General features: G+C 38.8%; 1 non-coding gene across 1 annotated transcript; it reads right to left on the bottom strand.

Annotated features, from left to right (window-relative positions):
• Nucleotides 1-18,327: 18,327 nt before the first annotated feature.
• LOC111760684 (U6 spliceosomal RNA) lies at nt 18,328-18,430 on the bottom strand. Its single transcript, XR_002794298.1, has one exon. It is a non-coding gene; the product is annotated as a U6 spliceosomal RNA (small nuclear RNA).
• Between the last annotated feature and the right edge of the window lie 1,107 nt (nt 18,431-19,537).

The raw sequence follows: 19,537 nt of genomic DNA, 5'->3' as shown, positions 1-19,537 counted from the left end.
TGTTTTTTTTTAAAGATTTATTTATTTATTTCAACCCACCCCGGTTGTCTTTTCTCTGTGTCTGTTTGCTGCATCTTCTTCTTTGTCCACTTTGTTGTAGTCAGCGGCACGGGAATCTGTGTTTCTTTTTGTTGCGTCGTCTTGTTGTGTCAGCTCTCCGTGTGGGTGGCGCCATTCCTGGGCAGGCTGCACTTTCTTTCGCGCTGGGCGGCTCTCCTTACGGGGCCCACTCCTTGCGCGTGGGGCTCCTCTATGCGGGGACACCTCTGCATTCCAGGGCACTCCTTGTGTGCATCAGCACTGTGCATGGACCAGCTGCACACAGGTCAAGGAGGCCCAGGGTTTGAACCGCGGACCTCCCATGTGGTAGACGGACGCCCTAACCACTGGGCCAAGTCCGCAGCCCAGAGGCATGTGTTATTGAAGGAAGAACTAATGGAGTAAGGAAAGTTCTGGGTTAGTTGTCCTGGTCAGTCAGAGATTCTCCATGGAATATTTTGCCTTCCAGAAAGCTCATTCCTATGTATATCACTGACACTCAATTTTACCACCTCAGAAAATAAAGGGGGTTATAGTACCATAAGTTGATACCAGGAATTCTGTTTCCCAACTCTCCTACTTTCTGTTGCCTCTGCCCACTGAGAACATCTGAACACTCTGGTTGTCTTACTTTGCTTACTATGCTTGATCATTTCAGGTATGAAGTAGAGTCTCCTGTACTGAATCAGCCTCAGGATTCAGCTACCAGGAACAGACCAGGCTGCTTTCTCTATTTATAGGTTATTCCTGCACATTGCCATTTTTTGACAGTTGCAAATATATTTCATTTTAAACATCTTTATTAGATTAAGGAGAAGGTGGAATACTTCTCAAAGAGCACTCATGGTAATGGTATTCTACTCTTTGTATTGAACTTTAAGGATTTCATGTAGAATTACCTCCATTTTTCAGCATTAGCTGTGAAAACTGAAATCCTAGAAAATGAAATCTTTTTTCTTAACAAGCACAGGAAGAGAAGGAATCTTAACATTTGATAATGACCAAAACTTATTTTAATTGTCAAATTGCTCTGTATTCATTGTACAAGAAGAATTACTCCTCAAGATCTCCTGCAATTTTTGTCACTTCTCTATTTTGGATTTCCTGAGGCCCTCCATTATTTAAATTGCTGTATGAAGTTTCTTACTGTTCATTTCATGATTTTCTTGTTTATTCTTGAAGCTAGCCTTCTGCTGCATTGTAGATTTCTCATTAATGATCAGACCTAAAAAGTTTGCTGTGGGGAATTTCAAGCTCTTAAAGTTTTTTTTTTTTTATAAGATTTATTTTTTAAATTTATTTCTCCCCCTCCCCCCTCCCCCTCCCTTCCCTTCCCCCCAGTTGTCTGCTCTGTGTCAATTTGCCATGTGTTCTTCTGTGTCTGCTTCCATTCATGTCAGCGGCACGGGAATCTGTGTCTCTCTTTGTTGCATCATCTTGCTGCATCAGCTCTCCGTGTGTGTGGTGCCTCTCCTGGGCAGCCTGGACTTTCTTTCACGCTGGGCAGCTCTCCTTATGGGGTGCACTCCTTGCATGTGGGGCTCCCCTATGCAGGGAACACCCCTGAGTGGCACGGCACTCCTTGCACTCATCAGCACTGCGCGTGGGCCAGCTCCACATGGGTCAAGGAGGCCCAGGGTTTGAACCTTGGACCTCCCATGTGGTAGGTGGACACCCTATCCATTGAGCCAAGTTCACTTCCTAAAGATTCTTAAACTTTAAGAAGGTTTTCCTTCCATAGAATCTGATTCACAAGCTCCTTCCTCAATGTTTTTTTTAAAAATAAATCCAAAATGTATTCATATATTAACTCAAATTCAAAATAATAGAAAATAAGACTTGTCACTGTCATAACTATAGTCTTAAAAATATGCTAAGAAGTGAGTCTCAAGCATGGGTTTCTAAGGCCATCTAAAATTCTGTTTTGTCATCTCTCTGTCTTTCTCACATACCTATTCACCTGCCAATTAATATGTTTTAGAGATGAGTGTCAAAAAGACTGAAAGAACAGATATGGAAATATTCAAAGTTGGTGGGAGCTTATAAAACTCCAGTGAAGTCCTTTACTGAAATTGAGTTAAAAGAAACAAGCAAACAAACAAAAACAAAACTGTAAAGTGTATTCAGCATTTTCATTTGCAAAGTCTTATCATTATATCTATAAAAGTAAAATGAAAAATTAAAAATGTAATAGCCTTCTGGATCCAAACAATGAAGATTTTATAAAGACTGCTTTATGAGTCTAGAAGTTACTAAGAAGTTCTTGCAAATCCAGTCCACCCACTTTTACTCAGTTGTATAGATGAGTGGATAAGAAAGTGGGTTTTGTAGTCAGAGAGACCAGGGCTCAACTGTACCTCTACTCCTTATTATTTACATGACTTGGGCATATTACTTAATAGTTCCATGCTTTATTTTTCTCAGATGTAAAATGGGGGCAGTAATAATAATAGTACCTACTTGTGGACTTGTTAACAAAAGTTCACTTAGATCATGTATGCAAAATGCTTAGCAGAGCCTGACACATAATAAGTAGAGAGGAATACTAGCAAATAGAAATACTGTTTGAAGATAACTTGTAAAAGTGCTACTCTTGTTTATTTGCTATTGCAATACTTTATATTTGAATGGAATTTGTGCCTTTTTATAATGTGACTTCTAAAAAATCTTAATAAAGTATATTTTTAGAACCATTTTAAAGATTGCATAAGCCTTTTGGGAATGTGTGGAGGGAGAAAAAGTTCACAGAGGTCGCAGCAAAGCAGAAGCTTGAAAGGAGGGACGGACGTGCCTCTCTCCCTGCTGACCACCACCCCGAGGCCTGGAGCCTCAGGGCACAAGGGGTCTGGGCCAAAGCCTTGGACCTCCGTAGGGAAGGGAGCTGAGTCAAAGGCCGTCTCACGCAAAGTGAGAACCCTGGAGGAAACATGCTCCCAGAAGCAGAGCAAACCAGGAAACAAATCTTTCTACGGAAGCAGTCAGCAGGGAAGTTTTCGCTCTTGGTCTTGGCTCTAGGTAGAGGTTATAAAAAAAGGGTCTTCCCTGAGAATTCATGATCCTTGGCCAGACCACTTGTGGGCTATGTCCTGAATTACAGTCTTTTCATGACTCTTACAACCGCAAACCAACAATTGTAGTTTAAAGTATATGCAAGCCTGGTAGAAGCTTCTAGCAAGCCTGGTAGAAGCAAACATAAATACTTCCCTAAAGGAACACAGGCTCATCCTCAGATTTAGAGTATTCTCGGAAACACATCCAATAAATATGAGTTCACAACAAAAAAATAATAAAACACACAAGAAATAAGGCACCATGCATAAGAGTCAGGAAAAATAACCAACAACAGAAACAGACCTGTAATAAAGATGAGACACTAGAAATTATAGGTACAGAATACAGGATGATGTCAAATATGTTTAAAGAAGAAAAATGCTACTAAACAGGATCAAGAGACTACAAAAATAAACAGATACATTTAAAAAAGAACCTAAGAGAGGTTCTAGAAATGAATGATATAATAACTGGAATTTTAGGACAGTCTAGAATGGTTAAACAGTACAGGGGGAAAAATTAGTAAACTTGAAGCTAACTGGATAAAATGACCTAGAATGCAGAGCAAGCAAAGAACAAAGAGATGGAAAATATGAAAGGTAGATTAATAGGAAATCAGAATTGAAGACCTTGTGAGAAGATATAACATTTATCTAATTAGGACTCCAATTGAGAAAAAGGAATTTTAGAGAGGCAATATTCAAAGAAGTAAGAGCTGAGATGTTTCCCAGAACTGGTAAACAATAACAAATTTCAGGTGCATGTATCTTAAGTCTTAGCAAGATAAATAAATAGAAATCTGCATATGAACATGCAGTAGTGAAACTGAAAAATTCTTAAAAGCAGCTGGAAAGAGAAGATAAATTACCTAAAAGGAATCATAATGAGCTGACTTCTCCACATCGACAACAGGAGCCAGAGGTAGTGGAAATAAATCGACAAAAGTGCAGAGGGAAAATAACCATCGACCACGAATTATAAGCTCAAAGACACTATCTTTCTAGAGTGAGGGCGATGTCAAGCATTTTCAGATAAACAAATCCTTCGAGTTTACTGCCAAATTTTCAATTTTTCCAGTTTCCTTTGATCTCTGGCTACAACCTTTCAGACTAATGTTTCTAAAATCTTCTCCCTCTCGCCTGACTGGGTGTCACCAAGAACTAACACCTGCCTGTCCAGATCCTTCTGGGACTGTGGGATGCCTCACCGCTGGCCCCAGCGTCTGAAGAAGCCCTGCAAGCCAGAGCCCTAGACTTGTGTTCTGGGCTCACAGCTTGTGAAGCAGTGTGACCTAACGTCAAGTAATGACAGCTGTCTCTGGAAAGCTCGTGTCTTTCCTTAGGGAAACAGAGTGTAAATTAAAGTCCTAAAGTAAAGTGGCACATTGTTCCAGAATGAGACTGAGGAAACTATAGAACAAAACCTGAAAGGAGATAGAAAGCTGCGGAACATTAAAGGGAATTTTACTTGTCCAAAGCTGGCTAGGGGTTGTTGGCTGAATGGATTTCCTATGGCTGTTGAATTACCACCAACGGACTGGCATAAAACAGCACAAATTTATTATCTTATGGGTCAGGAGTTCAGGAGTTCAAAAGGGGTTTCACTAGGCTAAAGACAAGAAATTGGCAGGGCTGCATTTCTTCTGGAGGCTTTAGAGGAGATTCAGCTCCTTGCCTTTTCCAGGTTCTAGGGCCACCTGCATCCCTTGGTTTATGACCTCCTTCCATCTTCAAAGACAGCAACAACCAGTCAAGATTTCTCCTGCTTCTCCACTTTCATACTGATTCTTCTGCCTCCCTCTTCCACATATAAAGGGCTCTTGTCCTTTAAATCAGCCCCCCCCCCCCGCAGAGTCCAGGATAATCTTGTTATTTTAAGGTCAGCTGATTAGCAACTTTAATTCCACCTGCAACTTTCCTTCCCTGTGCCTTGTAAAGTAACATATTCACAGGTTCTGGGGATGAGGAAGTAGACATCTTTGGGAGACCATTGTTTCACCTACCACAGTGGGTTTCTTTATAAGATTTTCAAAGGAAATTTAGTATCAAATGTTAACCTGATACAAAAATAGAGTGTGATCTTCTCTCCATTAAAATGACTTAATTTGCTTGGATTATTTGTCTGCTCTTATTAAGAGGTTGTAAAAGGTTATTCTTTACCTTCTGGGTAATCTGCCCAGATAAAAAAGATTTTGTGTTTTACTGGAGTAACTTTCTTTGAGTTATGTTAACTTTATCATGTCCTTGATGACTTAAGTAAACAAAGTTTTCTTCTTAGGAAAGAACTAAGTTTCTTTATAATCATTTTACCTCCTTATGTTTACTTTTAAAATATTTTTTTGTCACTTTGTTAAATAGGTCACCGAGCATTATTTCTCAGTAACCAATGATCCTTAATCAAGTGTTCAAACTTCCTGAGGTATATTTTGCTATTGTGCCTTCCCCAAAGTAAATCCTAAATATCTTTTACATCTAAAACTGTCTTTGAGATTTCCCAGAGGACCTCTGGAAAAATCACAAAGGTTTGTTCTTCCATCTTGTGAAAAAGACAAGTGCCAGAAACAATAATTAGGTTTCATATGTTGCTGCTGCTGAGTTATCAAATCAGCAGTGGTACTTAGTCTTTCTTAATTAAATTTGTGGAAACATATCATGGACAGCAAGGAAATTAACCAATCTCTAAGAAATTCCCATATAACATAAAATTGCTGAAATATTTATATTAACAGCATTTTACAAAAGCAAATTTGAAAATGATGCTCATTTAATCAGATATGATTAGAAATTTTCAATGAACAAAGGTTGACTTACAAAGCCTTATTGGGAAAACTGGCCTGGTGCCTGCAGCCAGGAAAGTAAGGAAGGTCACTTCCTGGTAGGCCCAAGAAGCTTAAGATATTTTCAGGACCTCAAGAAGAGAGGAATTCACCTAAATATATAGATACATAGGTGAAATCTGATGGTTGGGTCTTGGTTTAGCTTCCTAGCTTCAAGAGGCTTTGAGTCCAATCAAGATGCTTTACTGAAAACTTCCAACAAACAAATTTAAGAAGTCCTTTACGGTAAATCACCATTCTTTTTTCACCTGTGTAAATAATTATCACAAATCCAATAAGACCAGATTGTGTTCAAGAATAATCATTCTTTGAGATTATTTTTTATCAAAAGGGGAGTGACTCCAGGGAGAACTTTTGCTTTGCACTGGAAAATTATCATTTTCCCATCCTTGGTAGCACAACCTTCAGGGTTATCAGATTCTATCCTCTTTCTTATCTTTGAACTTTTTGCACCTCTTAAATTGTGGGTAACTCATAGAGATGTAAATTCTGCCTCTTCTGGTGGAGATCTAATTAATTTCCTCCTGACCTATGGAAAAGTCAGTTTTGGTATCTACCTGCAAATTGGATTGGATCCAATTACCTCCAAAAGGTAATCCTTACCACGAAGCAGGTGTAGCTCAAGTGGTTGAGCACCTGCGTCCCATGTAAGAGGCCCCAGGTTCAATCCCAGTACCTCCTAAAACAAAAAAGTAATCCTCACCAAATCTTCAGTGATTCCAGTTTCCTTCGATATCTGGCTACAACCTTTCAAACTAATGTTTCCAAAGTCTTCTCCCTCTTGCCTGACTGGGCCTCACCAAGAACTAAAACCTGACTGCCCAGATCTTTATTGGGACTCCAGGTATAAGAAATGGAGATTAGTTTTCACATAAAGAAAGAAAAAATTAATGTAACCTGGCAGCCTACTGCCTCAATCTCCCATTCCCAGGTTAAGCAGGAACAAAAGAAACCAGCTTAAGCCAGTCCTATAGCCAGTAAAAGGGATGCACAAGGAAGAGCTAAGTCTATACCAATTCAGCACTAAATTCCATTCCTTATTTGGAAAAGGAGCAGGTAAAAATTAAAATGGTAGGAAAGTGATGGGGGAAGCAGTTAATCAAAAACTGGAAAACTTGCACAGGAAAGTTAGACTTCTCAGATAGGCTGTAACCTCTGAAGTATCCAGTCTACAGAGAAGCAGAGGAAGGGCTTGGGTGCTAGGCTTAGGGGTATAAATTGTGCCATTTTTCTTTGTTGGGGGTGCCAGTCACATTTTCTAGTTGTGCGCCCCTTCTTGCAAGATTGAGAATAAATTCTTCTCTTCTCCGCAATCGGGTGAGCTTTATTTTCGTGCAGAAGATTTCTTTCTTCCACAGGATGCCTCACAGCTGGCCATTTCCTCAGCATCTGAAGAAGCCCAGTAAGCTGAAGCCCTAGGACTTAATACAAACAAACCCCCAAGGACTCACCATGGCAGCAGACCGTGCATTGCCGATTTTTCCAGACGCTGAGGAGAGTCTCTGTCTGAGTCACTAAGGAAGTTCTGTGAAACACTCGGGTCATGCATGCCCTATTATGAGAGGTAATGGCATCCCAGCTCAAGAGCTTCACAAGGCTCAGTGGGCAGTGCTATGTAACAGAAAGAGTTTCTTCCACCAACCTCTGGAATTCACTGGACTGGTGACCCTCTGGGTTCAACTCCTGGCTCTTCATTTTAATACAACCCTTTTTATTAATATTGCGTGTTTTCAGTTTTTGTATCACTCTTTTAAGCTGCCTGATTCCCAGCACTCTAAAAACAACTGATCTTTGCCACCCCCTCAATAGTTGGTTCAACTGGTTTGATCAGAACAGCAATAGCAAGAGTCCTCAAGAGACTATTTCTTTTTTTTTTTAATAGAAGAATTGAACAACTCTAATTGTATACAAAATCAACCTAACTGATATTATAGAAAATACATTTAACAATTTCAGAATATGCATTCTTTCCAACTATACATAGACTATTCATTAAGATTAATAACAGTACCATTTTGTTCACTTGATTATTAGACCCTGCTTTGCCCTACCCAGGAGGTTTATTATCACTTCTGAGTTGTAGAGGGAGGAATAATATCCATTCATCTTGAACAAAAGGGGGAGTGATGCTGTTGATCTTTCTCTGCGCCCTGTGTTCCCGGAAAGCAGCTATAGGGTTGAGAAATCTCCCCACCCTTTTGTGAGCCCTTTGTGTTCCTAAAAAATGGCCAAACAACTGAGCACAAAGGACCACCCCGCACTCACAGATTCCAAGATATGACCCACCTCCTCCTTTCCTCATTGATTCCCCTGTTTCATAAAACTCCAAATTCTCTCTCTTTTCTTTGAAATGTTTGTCACGAAAGATCATTCTCCCTGTTGGGAGGGGCTGAATAATATCACTCCTTCCTTGTCCAGTATGGTTTGTTTACCTTTCACAAAAGCAAAGAGCCCTCCTTTGTTTTCCACGCATACTTTTCTTCACTTGGAACCCCTGCTCTTGAGAAGCACTATAGCTTGGTTAGCTGTTCAGAGCGTGGGATATGGAGCTGGTCTCTGTCTTTGGCTCATACATGACATTTCTGTTTCTCAATGTGCTCCATCTGTAAATGGGGATGAGGAGGAGAAGGATGAAGTAATGATGGAAACTACCTACAGGGTTGTTACATAAAGAACTCATAAAAGTGCCTGGTTCAGAGAGTTATATAAATAGCTATTGTTATTATTGGAGGAACATGTCAGGCTCACCAAGTTCTGATGTTCTGAGGGGAGTATATTTCTGATTCTAGAACTCTGAACTGAAATTTCAAATTCACCTTTTAACTTTAGGGCTTCCACACATGACAGGAATTCAATAAATATCGAATAAAGGAATGGTCGGATGGATGGATGGATAGCTATATGGAAAGATGGATGGAGGGAAGGAGGAACTATGACTGAGGAAAACAGCATCATTATAAGCAAAAGATGGCTGTTTTAAATCAAATTTAGTATTTATTCCCACATTTAAAGGGCAAGTTGGATTCTAAGCTGTGTCTCAGAGATGTGTCATTAATGCACAGAAATTAAATCGAATAAATTTCACGGAGGAGGTAGGACTACATAGGCATCTGGTATGACCCAGAACATTGCACTCCGTGCTCCAGGGTCAAGGCTCGCCAGGCAGTGTGACCTAACTTCAATTAATGACAGCTGCCTCTGGAAACCTGGTTTCTTTCCTTAGGGAAGCAGAGTGTAAATTGAAGTCTGGCCAGACTGAAATACATCATCGTTCAACTGAGGGCAGAAACTTGAATTCATACTTTCTGATTTGACAGTAAGGTAAAAACGCTTTCAACATATCAGCAGCCCCATCATCATTCACACAAAACGAAAGTACACAGACTAATCCAAGCATTAAATGTGGGAAACATTTTTAAACTTTAAAACAGACAGTAGAATTGTACGTCATTTAAAAAAATTAAGCTGTCGTGGGATATACTGAAGCAAATCAATATCCCAGGCAACCAGCCATAACTCTTACTATATACTGCCCTCCAGTGGATTCTTGTCAGAAATTACCTCTGAAATTTAAATAACCTATACATAAGCTTCCTTTGAGACAGGATGTTCAATCTTTGATGCAAAACTTAAAAATACTTTTACAAATACCAAGCAATAATCTTCACAATGATTTTTTCTTCAAAAATAGCCTGTATATAAATCTGTTGTCAAGGTGCAGTACATTGTTCATTTCCCCCAGAGGTTGACGTTCCCTCAGGAGTATTTGCCACCGTGTTGGTTTATTTATGTTTTTACCCATCTCCTCAGTGGATCCTGAGCCTGAAATTAAGCTACACTTTTAACAGAATTCATTCTGGGTAAAAGAGAAATGATTGCGTACTTGAACTGCCCTTCTTAGAAGAGCCTCGAATGGTTTGGTCAATTACTGCCTTGACACTACTGAGCAATCAAACAACTATTTTTTCTCATTTTACAAATAAATAAATCAATGGTAAATGTTAGAATGAAACTTCAAAGTTCCCATTCTGGTGACTGTCTGGATATGTGAAGTTCTGATAACAGCAAGATGGCTGCCAACATACCATAATTCTGCTCTATTAAGAATTTTGTTTGGTGAATTTTTTTCCCTGTATCTGTGTCTAGCTGATTTCTGACCACCTACACTTTAGTACTGTAAGAAAGAAATCTTCTGTAAGAAAATAAGGCTCACCCGACTGTGGAGAAGAGAAGAATTTATTCTCAATCTTGCAAGAAGGGGCGCACAACTAGAAAACGTGACTGGCGCCCTGAACAAAGAAGAATGACACAATTTATACCCCTAAGCCTAGCACGCAAGCCCTTCCTCTGCTTCTCCATGGATTGGATACTTCAGAGGTTACAGCCTATCTGAGAAATCTAACTTTCCCACGCAAAAGATTGTGATTAACTGCTTCCCCCTTCAAGTTCCAACCATTTTAGCTTTTACCTGTTCCTTTTGCCAAATAAGGAATGGAATTTAGTGCTGAATTGGTATAGACTTAGCTCTTTCTTGTGCATCCCTTTTACTGGCTATAGGACTGGCTTAAGCTGGTTTCCTTTGTTCCTGCTTAACCTGGGATTGGGAGACTGAGGCAGTAAGCTGCCAGGTTACATTAATTAATATTTTCTTCCTTTACATGAAGAGTAAACTAATCTCCGTTTCTTATATGTATTATGTAGAGTTTTTTGTTACTTTAAAATAATATTTCAGGCTAAGGTTTTATCTCCTAGAACAATTTTATCTTCTTCATTTGTCTCTGATACATATTATACAGCAAACATTCTACTGGGAATTGGCAATTTAAACCTGGGTTGGAATATGATCCACTTATGACTGAATATGACTTTCTCAGGACAGGAATTTATGAGGAACATTAGCCAAATACCAAGACTCTATAGGTAATTATTTATATGAAAAAGAAAATAACCAGGAAGACATTTCCTAGGATAAAAGCATTGCTTTTTTCTTTTAAAGTAAGCATAAGCATGTAGTTAAGCTCAATTTAGTCCTCTTAAATGTACATATAAAATATTAAGGCATTTAGTGGGAACTAGATTCTTTCTAGCTGGTAAATGACATTTTTAGAAGTAGAGTTTTAACAATATTGCTCCAGGTTAATGGACACTAAAAATGTGCTTGCTGGCTAATGAAATTTTGAAATAACACAGCACTTCAAATCAAGTTATTTGAGTTTATTTCGAATACACTTCTATATTCTGCTTGCTTATCAATATATTCCCTTAAAACTCACAAAAAGAAATATAGGAAATTGTTTACTTAACAGTAATAATATCATTTATGCTTTAAAAGTTACAACTGAATTTAGAACTAAATCTCTTTACAAAATGCTTTAACAAAAAGACAAAATTGTTTGAGAAGTATACCTGATGGTGACTGATTCAATTTGATTCTAGAGTAACTTTTATATATTTAAAATCTATTCATTTATTCATTCTCTTACTCCAAAAATATTTATTGAGCATCTCTATATACCAGAAAGTATACAATATGTGGGTGATTCTAATATGAACAGGACAAGGTCTTGCTAAGCAGGAGTCCAACATATATAGTGGGAGAGTCAGGTGGGAAAATAGATAAAGTACAATATAATTAACTGTTGTAATAGAAGCGGACAGGGATTATTATCAGAAGATAGAGGCCACATATAACTGAGAATAGGGAAGCCAAGGAAAGCTTCACAGAAGCAGGACTGCTTGAAAGATAGAGGTTGCACAAGATGCAATGAGGCTTTTCAAATGCAAATGCAATGAGGCACTGAACAGAATGGCTTATGAAGGAAACTGCAAATAGTTCAGTTTAGACAACAGCACGGACAGATGATGCCGGGAGGGGGCAGCTTGCAGGGAAGGGGGGGGCCAGAGCACCAAATGTCTTACATGTTTTCACAGGTGCTTTGGAAAGTAGAGGAAGCAGCTGAAGAATTTTAAGCAGGATAATGGCATGATCAGACAAATTTTAGAACATGTACCCTGGGAGTAAGTGGGGAACTGCCAGAGGTATTTCGTTAGGGACAAGAGGCTAGTTAAGAGACTACTGGATGGGGTAACACAAGATGATGAGAAATGCAAAGCTAAGAAGACAATAAATCCAGTGAAATAAGTCTTAAGAAATTTACAGTCTATCATTTTCCAGATTTATAAATTCTCTGAGCTGAGTATATATATAGATCATGTCACGTGGTTTCTCCCATGAAAATTTTTGTAAAAATGAATTTTCAAATAGAAATAGGACCACATTTTAACCTAGCCAGTTGTTACTCATATTTGTTTTATTTTTTCTTTGTTTTAGTATACTATTCAGCACACCTCTGTCTCTAATTTTCTCATATCTCTAATTTGTCAAATCTGTAATCAGATCTGAATCTTGCCACGTCAAGTATTATCCATCCCTTCCCAGGTTATTAAAGTCACTTAACACACAGTGCATTGGCAAAAAAGAAATCTTGAAGTAAAATTAATGGGGAAAAGAGTTCATTGGGAAAAAAAGTGCCGAGAAACAATGACAGACACTTAGAATAATACATTGGTCTTTCTGTCAGGATTGGAGACAGCCTAGAACACAATGCATTTGTTCTTAATCAGAGTGAATCTGTGAATCATTTATGAAAGCACCCATTCCCAGGCCAAAAATAAAATAAAAATGAGCCTAATTTCAATGCTTAAATAAAACTGTACCGAACACAAAAAGCCAAGCTCTTTATGGGTTCCACCACAGCTGAACGCAATTTTGGTGGGGCAACATTAAAGAGTGTCTAGTTTACAGAAAAAGGGAAATCCTGGAAGTGTTAATGACATGAGTGTGCTCACAGCCTGAATTTCAGAGTGGGTGAGACAGGCTCTACGGTCGGAGCCCTCTGGGTGCAGGGCCCTGCTCAGCCACTTGCTGGCTGGGAGGCCTTGGACACATTCTTTCATTTGTCCACACCTAGTTTATTCATCTAAAACAGTTTGTCAACCGTGCTCTGCTGCCATTTTGGACTGGATGATTCTTGGCTGTCCCGAGCATTGCAGGATGTTTAGTGACACCCCTGGCCGCCTCTCACTAGATTCCTGGAGCACTTTGTGACAACCCAAAATGTCTCCAGACATTGCCAAATGTTCTCTGGGGCATTTGAGAACCACCGCTTCATAAAATTGGTCTAACAGTAGTCCCTAAATCATACAGCCGTTTAAAGCTTAAATAAGAAAATAGAATAATTTGTTAAAAAAAAGAAAAGCTTAGTGTAACATCTGATTCAGCTTGGGAAAAGGAAACAATTACAATATGATTTCAAGTTTCTTCACACGATGATACAGATGGACGAGAAAATGTAGCTCCTCTGTGCCATGATCTCTGCTCTTCCTGAAAAGCTCTGTCCAATGAGTAGCAGAGGGTTACCCCTAGTCCAATGCAATAATTTAACATTCCCTAGGTTACTGTAGTTTCTTTAAGAGAAGATGTTCAATCTCACAAGTTTCAATTCCCCTGCTCCTGCCCCTCTCCTCGTTGGGGTCTGGGGCCCTGGAGGGGAGTTTTCATGACACAGAGTGTTGGGGAGAAGGGTCCCCAAATCTGTGCTTAGCACTCTGGCTCCTGCTCTTTAGAGTCCTATTTTCCTAATGCACACTTTAAAAAATTTATGTACAACATAAAATTTCCCATTCTAACCGCTTTCAAATATGCCAGTCACGTATTAATTATATTCACAATATTTGTACTACCATCACCACCATCCATTACCAAAGCTTTTTCATCACCCCAAACTTTTGCATGCTTATTTTTTTCTAAATGAAATCTCAAAGGAATTTGTTTGAAGATTATTCAAACTGCAGTTGACAAGGCAAGTTTATTTCTTCAAAATAAGGTGCTCTGGAGTAGGAATTGCCTAGAGTTCTTTTGAATGCTTTATATTTAAAACATTTCATTTTAAGAGACATTTCTTTTTCCAATTTAATAGGTAACTTGGGGTTAAAGCTGGAATGCCATCAGTCACCTGACAGACATGGCAACTTTCCTACTTTCTCCAAAAGTTTTAGCCACTAATTACAGAATGTAATGAAGATTATTTCAAATTTGGATTCTTGAAGTTCAACATTCCCCTCCCCAGCCCAGGAGCCATGTTTAAATGAGACGTTTCAAGTATGATGTAAACTATGGTAGCAACTTAACAGAGAATGATTTGAACTCATTTATGCACTTGTAAGCATAAAACTGAGAAATGAAATTTCCTGATGAGATTGGTAGAACTGGATCACATTGAGGCCAAGAGGCCAATTATAGGATCGTATAATTAATTGCTAAACCAAAATGCTTCATACCCTTGCAGAATCACTTATTTTACTAGCCGCCATGGAAGCTGTCAACACTCTTGTGTGGGGCCTATGAATCAAAGAAAATTTAAAAGTTGCACTTTCAAATTACACTATTAGCATGTATATTGGCAGAAAGTTTTCAGATCCAAAAATTATTACTGTATTCATTTAGTAAAACAAAAGACAATTTCTATGGGAAGCTGACTTGGCCCAGTGGTTAGGGCATCCGTCTACCACATGGGAGGTCCGGGGTTCAAACCCCGGGCCTCCTTGACCCGTGTGGAGCTGGCCCATGTGCAGTGCTGATGCGTGCAAGGAGTGCCCTGCCACACAGGGGTGTTCCCTGCATAGGGGAGCCCCACGGGCAAGGAGTGTGCCCCGTAAGGAGAGCCGCCCAGCGCGAAAGAAAGTGCAGCCTGCCTAAGAATGGCGCCACCCACATGGAGAGGTGACACAACAAGATGACTCAACAAAAAGAAACACAGATTCCGGTGCTGCTGACAACAACAGAAGTGGACAAAGAAGAAGATGCAGCAAATAGACAGAGAGAACAGACAACCGGGGGGGTGGGGAATAAATAAATAAATAAATCTTTAAAAAAAAAAAAAGACAATTTCTAAGGGGAAATGTTTGAAAGAACATTATTTATTACTCTAAAAAAATCATCAAAAATAAATAAATAAATACTGGGTGTTGGTAATTAAGTCAAGCCCCCCATGAAAGCTATGTTCAAGTCTTAATCCCTATTCCTGTGGGTGTGAGCCCTTTTGTAAATAGGACCTTTGAAGATGTCATATTAGTTAAGTATGGTGTCATTTGTGAATAGGCTCTTCAAAGATCATGTTGACAAAGACAAATTGAATCAGGGTGGGCCTTAATCCATTTGGCTGAAGTTCTTTTAAGCAAAGTAAATTGGACACAGAGGTAGAAAATAGAAGTCTGAAGAAGTCAGAAGCCAGCAGAAACCAGAGCAGACACAAGGAGAGAGAAATCACCACATGACAGTGAATTGCCTGAACGCAGCAGACTCTGGGAGAAAGCAAGCCCTGTCATGACTCCAAAACCATGAGACAGTAAATTCCTGCTGTTTATGACAATGGATTATGTGGTATTTTTCACAGCAGCCCTGGTAAACTAAGACATGGAGGTTGAATTATGTAAATTGCTAAATGGATACCTTGAAACATATAAGATATCATAGAAATGCTGCCTAAGTCCGTGGAGTAGTATGTGACTGCATTGACAAGTATGAGTAAAGGATTTACATAAAGATTTTGTTCTGAAATCCCTGGGATGCAAGTGATAGTCTCATATACAGAAAAGCCCTAATATTGTCAGTGAATCTGAATTTCACATTAAATGATGTTATCAATAGGATGATGATAATAAAATTCAAGCTGCTAGCACAGGATGTTTTCAGCTTCATGCAAAGAAATGGATCAGACATCCACCCTCTGCTGTTTCATACTTAAGCACAATGACTATCAAAAAAACAGAAAATGATGATTGATGTTAAAGATCCTCAATTTGCAGATTTATTGAATTTATTAAAGGCTTACAGAATGGCTTACTTGACTGATATTGCTTAGCATCTAAATGAACTAATTGAATATTGGCAGAACTGAGTGTATCTATATTAATGTGTGATAACAAATGGATTCAAATCAAAATTTCACCTTTAGAAAAGTGAGTATAAACAGATCAATATTAGAATTCTACTTCTGAATGGTGGGCAAGGGAGTTCCTAGAAATATCTTAGAGAAAACAACTAAAAAAGTCAGTCAAAATATTGGATAATCTTTTAAAAGGCAATAGAGAACAAACTAGACAATGTAGAATTATGGCACCAAAATCCAGGAGCGTTGGAAAGCTCAACATGCTGAACCCAGAATTTGGGACCATTTTTTTTCTCTCAAGACGTTTTCCAATATGAGGTACTTAGAAGTTAAACAGACCTCTGGAGAAACTCATTGGGGTGGGGAATTGGGGCAGGAAACAAAATTTGAATTTGAGAAATTGAAACATGGGAACCTGAGAACACCCTGGGTTTTATGTTGAAACTTTATAGGGGTTCACTCTAGAAAAAGGGTGAACTGGAAAAAGACTAGCCCTTAACAGGGAAGGAAGTCCAGCTTCAAATCACCTGTCAAACACAGGTGGCCAGTGTCTTATTTGTACCTCCAGCAATAGAATTTATAAGAATAACTCAGACACTGTTATGGGTTGAACTGCAAACCCCTTAAAAGGATATGCTGAAGTCCTCCAGTACCTCTGAAAGTGGCCTTAGGTGGAAATAAGGTAATTGCAGATGGAATTAGATGTGCTAAAGTGCAGTTCAGACTGGAGTATGACAATTGGTGTCCTTATGAGAAGAGGAAATTTGGGTATAGCCAGAGACACAGAAAGATTAGGTGGCCATGTGATAGAGGCAGAAACTGAGTTATGCCACAAGCCAAACAATGTCATGGGTGTCCGGCAAGCCACCACTGGAACCCTACAGACCTCAGAGGAAGCACAGCACTGCTGACCCCTTGATTTTGGACTTCTGGCTTCCAGAATTATGAGACAATAAAATTTGGTCGTTTTAAGCTACCCAGTTTGTGGTGCTTTGGTATGGGAGTTCTAGGAAACTGACAGACATTTATTTGGTTTTTCTGCATGCAAATTGACTTGCAAGCTCTGATGATGGAAGCCATTAAATTGTTGTCACTAAATGTAGAAACTTGATTTACAAGATGGAAGAGAAAGAACAACACAACAGAGTTTTTTCCTCCCCCCCCCCTGCTGTTTTTTGCTGTCTATGTCCATTCGCTGTGTGTTCTTTTGTATCTATTTCTCTTTCTGTCTTCTCTTTTTTCTCCTCTAGGATTCACCAGGACCTCTGATATGGAGAAAGGTTCCCTGTCACTTGCGCCACCGCAGTTCCTGGTTTCTGTTGTGCCTCGCCTTGACTCTCCCCTTTGTCTCTCTTTTGTTGCGTTATCATCTTGCCATGTGACTCACTTGCATGGGCACTCTTCTCACTTATGCTGGCAGTCAGTTTGCCGCATGGGCACACTTTTTTTTTTTTAACCAGGAGGTCCCATGGATCAAACCTGGGTCCTCCCATATGGTAGGCGATAGCCCAATCATTTGAGCCGCATCTGCTTCCCACAACAGAGTTTTATTATGCATGTTTTCAGGCAAAAATATTCGTTGGTAATTAGTAAAGATGTCTATTTGTACAATCTGATCTTGAGCAGGCTAATGTGACATGTAAGTAAGCGATTTTAGTTTGTTTTAATTTGCCGGGCTCTGATAAACATCACAGAATAGGGTGGTTTAGACAATGGGACTTTATCATCTCATGGTTTTGGAGGCTTAAAGTCCAAACTCAAGGTGTCAGCAAGACCGTGCTTTCTCCCCGACGTCTGTGGCATTGTGGTGGTGGCTTGCTGAGATCCTCGGGGTGCCTTGGCTTGCAGCTCTGCCTCCATGACATGGTGGGCTCTCTCTTCTAGTATCTGCTCTTCCAGTTAACACTGACTTCCAGCTTCTTCTTGTGTGTCCTTCTCTTATTGATTATGCCTGAATTTCTTCTGCTTGCAGATTAAGGCCCACACTGATTCAGTTCACCACACCTTAACTAGAAATAACATCTCTTCAAAGGGTCCTATTTACAAATTAGTTCTCACCTGCAGGAACACAGATTAAGAAACTGTCTTTGTTGGGGTTCAGAATTCAATCTACCAGTTTTTTATAAATGCTCCAAAATTTTTCAGCGTTTACTGGTGGAGTATTCATAACAGACTAACCCTGTGTAATATCTTCCAGAGTCTTGCCCAGGTATGCACCTTTTTCTTTATTAACCTTTCTCAAAAAAAAAAAAAAAAAAAAAAAGGCAATGGAGCCCATTATTTCCCACAAGAAAACTTCAGTCCCATTTGACTTTACTGGTCAATTCTTATAATCACATAAGGAATAAATGACATCAATTGCTTTCAGTCTTTCACCATTGAGTACAATGTTTCCTGTGGGTTTTTCATAAATGACCTTTATCATGTTGAGAAAGTTTCCTTCAAATCCTAAAAAATATGGAACACTGCATGAATTTGTGTGTCATCCTTGTGCATGGGCCATGCTAATCTTCTCTGTATCATTCCAATTTTAATATATGTGCTGCTGAAGCAAGGATCAGTCTATTCATTTTTGTCCACAAAAACAAAAGTACCATCCAAAAAAGTTGTTATCTTTTGCTAGACAGAAACTGCTGGCAGGTTTGGAATAAGAGTTTTCCCTGGCTTCTACCAACCACCATTTTCTGTTTGTTAGTTCAGTTCATTGGTTGATTTTTAGGAACTGAGTTTTAGTTTGGGCATCTTGCTACAAATATGAATCTTATCCTTTCTTAAAAGAATTTGAACTACTAATTTAGCTTCTTGAAATATAGATTTACATCCTCTAATACTCATGTGAAATGAATACTTGTTATGTTTTGGGATTTTTTAAAATAGTATTTTAGTTGGTGTGAAATTTATCTTGTTTGAATTTGCTTTTCCTTAATGGCTAATGATGTTGAGCATCTTTTTGTATCCATTTTGCCCATTTGTATATCTTCTTTGGAAAAAGATCTATTCAAGTTTTTTGCTCATTTTAAAATTGGGTTGTTTGCCTTTGTGTTGTTGAATTATAGGAATTTTTATAAATTCTGGATATTAAACCCTTAACAAATATGTGGTTTCCATAAATTTTCTCACATTTTATATGTTGTCTTTTATATTAATTGTGAAGTTCTTTGATGCACAACAGTTTTAATTTTAATGAAGTTCCATTTAAAGATTTTTTCTTTGTTGCTTGTGTTTTGGGTGCCAATGCCTAGCACACTATCCTGAAAATGCTACATTTATTACTGGGAATAAAATAGTCCTTGTCTAACATTTAGGTCTTTGTTCCATTTTGAGTTAATTTTTGTATGTGGTGTGAGGTAGAGGTTCACATTCATTATTTTGCTTATGGATCACCAGGACCAACTGCACCATTTGTTGAAAAGACTATTCTTTCCCTATTGAGTAGATTTGGTATGCTTGTCACAAGTCAATTAGCCATAGATGTGTGGGTCTATTTCTGAATTCTCAGTTTGATTCCATTCGTCTATATGTCTGTCTTGTGCCAATCCCTTGCTGTTTTGATCACTGCAGCTTTGGAGTCAGCTTTAAAATCAGGAAGTGTGAGTTCTCCAACTTTGTTCTTTATTTTAAAAAGATATTTTTGGCTATTTATGGCCCTTAATATTTCATA

This window comes from Dasypus novemcinctus, chromosome 14, assembly GCF_030445035.2.
Source record: "Dasypus novemcinctus isolate mDasNov1 chromosome 14, mDasNov1.1.hap2, whole genome shotgun sequence".
NCBI lineage: Eukaryota > Metazoa > Chordata > Mammalia > Cingulata > Dasypodidae > Dasypus > Dasypus novemcinctus.
This window is presented reverse-complemented; position numbering and strand designations above follow the sequence as displayed.